The 6,639-nt window shown below is 52.9% G+C and overlaps 1 non-coding gene across 1 annotated transcript; it reads right to left on the reverse strand.

The window, feature by feature from the left end:
- Positions 1–5,348: 5,348 nt before the first annotated feature.
- Positions 5,349–5,420, reverse strand: TRNAM-CAU. The gene has a single exon. It is a non-coding gene; the product is annotated as a tRNA-Met (tRNA).
- Positions 5,421–6,639: the final 1,219 nt, after the last annotated feature.

The following is a 6,639-nucleotide window of genomic DNA, read 5'->3' on the forward strand; positions in this document are numbered from 1 at the left end:
CACCCCACCAGAGTTGGGTATATCCAGTATTTTATATGTTCCCTAACCTGATTGTCTTCTACCAAGGGTAAGTCTTCATTGCTCCACACTTTCCCACTGTGCTTAGGAGCCTGTATTTCCCTAAAGCAAAACTTACCAGTGAAGACTGAAGTGAAGCTGGCATCGAGTTCCTTCGTTTTTCCTATGTCCTCTGTTACCAGCCCCGCCCCGCTGCCCCTCACATTCAGCACTGGGCCCACACCTTCTTTAGGCTTCCTTTTGCAGCAGATGTACTTGTAGAAACCTTTCTTATTGCCCCTCATGGTCCTTGCCAGATTCAGCTCAAGGTGGGAGGTCAAGTCGAGAAATTGGCCCTGAAGTTGAAGGCCACTGGCAACATGCATGGGGAGCACAAACCTTGCGGTGAGCAATGACAGAAATGAGGTAGTTTCTGATTGTCACATGAACAGCTCTTTCACGTGTGTTTCAGCATGGTGAGAGTTCAGGGGTTTCAGGACCTCTGGATCGATCAGCCCCCGGTGACTCAAAGCATTCCTGCTTCTGCCAATTGCTCTAGCCTGTCCCAGAACCACCGTGTCCACTCAGAAGAGTGGATTACCATGTGTCCCATCTGTCCCAAGTGCTTCATCCTCACCTCCTATGGTGAAACGAATACCAGGTTCACCAGCCCCTTCACATACTACCTCCCCAGGCCACAGTCCACTACACAGGGTTGCAGAGCCCAAATGCTCAGCCAGGGCTCATTCTGGGACACCAATGCCTTGATCACAGATATCCATTGCGCACTGAGGAAGAAGAGAGCAGCAGCCAAAATTTCATCTGTTCCCAGGGAAGGTAAAACTTACCCTGTGCATGCACTAATCACCAGAAAGCAGACAAGAAGTGTCAGGGGTGCAGGAACTTTGAATGAGGAGAGCCAGGGTGTGAGAAAAAAACTCTGCCAGAACCTAGAATACAGCAACTCCCAGGGAAGGAGGAGATCAGCACAGGCCCCAGGCATCATCCTGCCTGGAGAGCAATAGGAGATTCCTTATGTAGCAGTCATGGGCAGCTCAGACTCTTGCAACTTTATTGCTGACTGTCAGAACACTAAGACTGTTTCTATGGGCACAGGTGGCAAACAGACCGAAGCCCACTCTCCAAGGATGTTTGTTTGCATTGGGGTTTCTTGGCATGGCACAAAGCCCCTCCAGGCTCCAGCAGGAGCACAAACAGTGCTGGACATGCACACTCTCACAGCACATCCTGCCCACTGGGAGATTCAGAATGGCCAGTGGGCAGACACAAACATGTCATTAATCTGGCATGCTTTGGAAATGCACTTGAGTCAATCCTCCTTTCCCTACCCATTCTCTTCTTCCCCCCCTCCTCCCTCTTCCCTCTTCCCTCCCCTTCCCTGCAATCCACTGCAGCGCCTTCCTTTAGTGAACATGAAATGGTACTTCATGAGAGACACAGGCATTCCCTGCAACCTTCTAGGATGTGATGCAGCAAGGAGCCAGCAGAATTACTTGGCTTGGGGCTTTCTTGTTCAGTTGTTGCAGACTGAAATGGGAGTACCCAAAATGTCCATGGGATGGCAGCAAGAGAACACCCAGAGAGTTTTCAGTTTATTCTAGGTCAGATGTTCACTTTCCAGATGCTCTTCCACTCGCTGCTCAGCCTGACAAATGGAACCCTCCTCTCCAAAAGAGAAAGTAACCTTAATCCATGCCTTCCGAGGCTTGCTAAACCTGCACAGAAAAAGGGGGAAAATACAGAAGAAATAGAAGGTGTAGGTGGTCAGAATGGAAAAAGATTTTGCATGGGTGGAACTGTGCTGTATAGGGCATTTTCTCATCACTGGCAAAGGAGCTCTAATTCCTGAGTGGGTAGAAAAAAACCCCGACCCTGCAAACAAAGGATTTGTAGCACTGTATGAAAACTCCCCTCAATTCCCTTTTGAGTATGAAACAACTAAAACACCTTCATTTCTCTTGCAGGTTGGCCTGTGGGCCAAGGGAAACACAAGGAGCCTCTCACTAACTAGATTCGTTAACTCAAGGGGATGAAGCTTCTCCAGTGTCTGATTCCAGGGTTGCATAAAGAAAATTGTTCTTCACTGTGCTGACAGACAAAACACCAATCTGGGCAGTGGGGTCATATGTGGGGTTTGCGTTAGTGCAGAATTTACAGGCTTCCTCTCTGTCATTGGCAATGTTACAAGTGGAGGTACAAAGAGGGGGATCATGATTGCGCATGCTCTTTTCCTTACCGAAATGCCCAGCCTAACCCCACCTTGCAGTTACACTGCCCATGTCCAGACCTGAAAACAAGTGCTTTCCTCCTTTCCACTCCCTACCCATCCCCTGGACTTTATTCCCATAACTTCTCTGAAAGAGAGAAGTGCCATGACTGTTTTTCATATGAAGTTTGCGAATAACAGTTAAGAGACTACGTTAACTCAAAAGGTCTATATTAACATTCACATCCGAACAGCTGCTATCATCCTCAGTGCCTTTCCACCTCATCCACCACTTGTAAAGCATAAAAGGCCCATGGCTCCACATTTAACCACAGAACACCTTCTTCTGAATGGTGTCATGCAACACTATGGGGAGCGGCAGTCTTTTTAGGGCTCCTCGGTAAAATGTTGTTAGAATCAAACACGTGTCATCCCAACTCTCCTGGGTGCACAGGATCCCTTCAAAGGAGAAGGGGGTACATGACTGTCATGGCGTAAGCCCAGCTGGTAACAAAGCACCACGAAGCCGCTTGCTCACTCCTCCCCCTCTGCGCCGGTGGGGTGAGGAGAAAGTATAAAGAAAAGCTTGTGGGTTGAGACAAGGACAGGGAGGGATCACTCACCACTTACAGTCATGGGCAAAAGACAAATGCAATTTGGGGAAGAAGAAAAATCAATTTAATTTACTACAAATCTAATCAAAACAAGGATAATGAGAAGTAAAACCAAACCTTAAAACATCTTTCCCCCACACCTCCCTCCTTCCCGGCTCAAATCCACTCCCAGTTTTCTCTACCTCCTCCCCGCAGTGGCTCAGGGGGATGGGGAATGGGGGTTGGGGTCAGTTCGCCACACGTTGTCTCTGCCGCTCCTTCCTCCTCAGGGGGAGAACTCCTCACTCTTCCCCTGCTCCAGCATGGTGTCCCTCCCACAGGAAACATTCCTTCACAAACTTCTCCAATGTGAGTCCTTCCCATGGGCTGCAGCCCTTCATGAACTTCCCTGGCATGGGTCTTTTCTGCAGGCCGAACTTCAGTGATGACTTCACCAACACGAACTTTCCCGTGGAGTTACAGCCATCTTTGGGGGCGTCCAACTGCTCCAGCGTGGGGTCCTTCACATGCTGCAAGTGGGCATCTCCTCCACTGTTCACATCCATGGGCTGCAGGGGGACAGCCTGCCATCTCACCATGGGCTGCAGGGGTATCACCTCCTCTGGCGCACCTCCTCTCCCTCCTTCTTCACTGGCCTTGGTATCTGCATAGCGGTTTCTCTCACATTCCAATCTCCTCACCCACTGTCATGCCCGCATGTTCTCAGATCTCTCTCTCAGGGACTGTTCACTTCCTTTGGACCAAGAAGTGTTTGGATATAAAAAGATACACCGTGCAGTGGTATCCATTCTGGAATGAAGACGAGCACTTAGCACAAGCGATATTCCTGTGGATGGCCCATTGCCTGCAGAGCCAGAGGCCACCTCACAGTCAACATGCAAGCGATCTTCTGGCTTCTGGCCAGTCAGGTACTCAGGTAGCAGGGAGCTCACCTGCAGATACCTGTGCTATCTTCCTGCTGCCAGCTCGTGAAGCACTCAGGCAAGAAAGACCCATAGAAGAGGCCACTCTCCATTATCTTTGAAAGGTCGTGACAACTGGGAGAGGCTCCTGAGTCCTGGAAGAAAGTCATTGTCACTCCTATCTTCCCAAAAGGCACAAAGGAGAATGGGGGCAACAGCAGGCTGGTCCGCCTCACCTCGATCCCTGGGAAGGGGAAGGAGCAACTCATCCTGGAAACCCTTTGCACACCCATGAAGAGCAAGAATGCGATTGGTCTTGTTTTCATTGCATTCTACTCCTAGCTCATTTCTGTCAGACTGTGCTTTTCTGGTTTTGGGGGGCGCTGGGGGGGGGTTTGTGGGGTGTTTGTGTGTTTGTGTGTGTATGTGTGTGTGAGAGGGGTATTTGCTAGGAGATCTCAAGCTGCACTAGCCAGTGAGGAGAGTGTATTGGCATCAGGGACTGCCCAGGGTTGGAGCAGGACACTGGACAAACCAGGCCTGGGCTCCAGGCATGGATTCTGCACAGACCTGTGGTACAGTCTAGGGTTCAGAGCACCTGCTGATGTGCACGTGGGAGTGAGGGGGTGGGTGTCCAGCACTGAATTCCAGTCCTGAGCAGCCAGAAGAGAGGGAAAGACTCGGGCTATGTGTGTGTTTTGTCTTGTAGTGAGCAATAAAAGACAAAGAAAACCCCGCCATGCCTCCCAATTTTTCCAGGCTCAGCTGCACTCCTTCACTGCAGACTACTCCAGCATGGGCTCTCCCCATGCTGCGCTTCTGAACAGGAAAATCTCTTTCAGCGTGGGCTCTTCCACAGGCTTCAGGCCCATCAGGGGAAGTCTTCATTGGCGTGCCTTCTCCGCAGGTTGCAGTTCCTTCAGGAGTATCCCCCTGCTCCAGCCAGCATGGGTGCCCTGGGTGCCACAAGCTTTGCAGATGGCTCAGTGTTGTGGAGGCCCCTGGAACCAGCTGTGTGTGTGGTGCAGGGCAGCCCCTTAGCTCTTCCCCACAGAGGCCCCCCTGCAGCAGCCCCTCTCCCCCCCACTGCCAACACCTAGCCACGTATGGCCAATACAGTGCCCACTGGGAATACCTACTCAGCCCTGCTCCTGGCTGGAGCTGCGAGTGAGCACGGCAGCAAACAGACTAGGATGGAGAAACCCCCCGGATGGTCAAGCTGATTGCGCTGGTGTTTGCCAAAGTAGCAGCAGCCTTGTCCTCCTCCTCCCCACCTGCAGATTCCTGGAGGTCCCTGCTTGCGGCTGGGAAGTTGGGACTGAGCTGCCGGATGGGAAGGGAGAAATGCCTGTGTCCCCAGGCCACCCACTTCCTTGTGGGGGGAGCTCTGCCTGCTGCTCCACAGCCACCCGTCTGCCTTGGCGAGGGGCACTATGGGAGTGCTGGCTCCTAAGAAGGCAAAGGAGAAAGAAGGTGGCAGTGGCAGAGAGAAGGGGCTGAGGGAACAGGAGGGCCGTGGCCATGGGTGCCCAGAGAGCTAGAGCAGTGCAGGTCAAAAGTTGCTGGGAGAGGCAGCAGCTGTCAGGAGGAGGGAAAAAAAGGGCCAGTTAGCAGAGGATGGTTTCGATCCATCGACCTCTGGGTTATGGGCCCAGCACGCTTCCGCTGCGCCACTCTGCTCCCCCCAGCACCTCTGCCGGCACCTCCCACGGCCCTGCCTGATGCTCCCTGGCGCTGCCAGCCCTCATGCCTCTTTCCCTTCCTCTGTCCTGTGCCCTCACGCGGGCCAGAAAATGGGCTCTCTGGAAAGTTCACCTCCTTTGGGCCTGGGGGGGCAGCTCAAGGGCCTTGCCTTGCCCTTCTCCCCACATCTCCTGCCCATAACCCTGCATGGGGACTTTCTTCTTGGTCACCCAAGCTGGCTCTGCAGGCACTGGAAGAAACCCCGGAGCGAGGGGGCAGCCTTGTTGCTTTGCAGGGCAGACGGGAGCTGCTCTCCAGCGAGCTCAGGAGGGCTGCCACCCTGCCCAGAAAGCCAACGCCCAGGGGGCTGTGGGATTGTGCCCGGTGTCAACATCCGTTCTTTGCCAGCCGAGGAGGGAGACAAGGACGCTTAGCATTACCAAGCGTAGAATTACCAAGGGAATTAATCCTCCTAATTTGGCTGTGCATGTAGTGGTGGCCCAGCCTAATGCATGGAGGACACCGAGACAGAGGAAAGCAGGGTTGGTATATGTTTACAATACAGTTGTGTCGACCAATCAAATTACTCATGTTAAGGGGTGGGCTAATCAGTTACTATTGCTCCCAAGATCAGTACGTGCTTCTCCCGGGCAGGTGATGTGGACAGATGCTCAGTGGGGTGTTAATCTTCATTGTTCTAAACCAATGTCCTGTGCAGGTGGAGGGGCTTTATACTCGATTTACGTTGATTGCTGTTCTGGCCGTGGCTGTATACCCGGGTCTTTTTTGAAAGACCAGTCTTCCATTGGTTTATCATCTGCAACCAGTTTAGGTTGGGTCGTCAGGTGACGTTGACGCTGAGGTAAAAGCCCTTAGTCCTAGGCAGTGTTCGTTCTTCTAAGCAAGTTGTCTAGCAGTTGGCGCCTTGCCTTTCACACCAGCGGTGAGGGCCTTGCCCTGCCAGTGCTGTGCTGTGCTCCCCCACAGCTCCTGGCTTGTCCTCCCTCCTGGCGCAGGCCTGCCCTGGCTGCTCCCTGACAGCCGAGGGCTGCCCCCACCACCGTGCAGGGTGCCGAAGAGCCAGAGAAACACCTCCTCTCCGTGCCTGGTGCCATTCCTGTCTTGCCCAGCACTGCTGGGAGTGGAGGTGGTTCCCAGTCACCACAGGACAGGGCTGACCCACCCACACTGGGTGGTGGCCAGGCTTAAATGCTGC

Source organism: Haliaeetus leucocephalus, unplaced genomic scaffold (genome assembly GCF_000737465.1).
Source record: "Haliaeetus leucocephalus isolate CR32 unplaced genomic scaffold, Haliaeetus_leucocephalus-4.0 Scaffold392, whole genome shotgun sequence".
In the NCBI taxonomy this organism is placed as follows: domain Eukaryota; kingdom Metazoa; phylum Chordata; class Aves; order Accipitriformes; family Accipitridae; genus Haliaeetus; species Haliaeetus leucocephalus.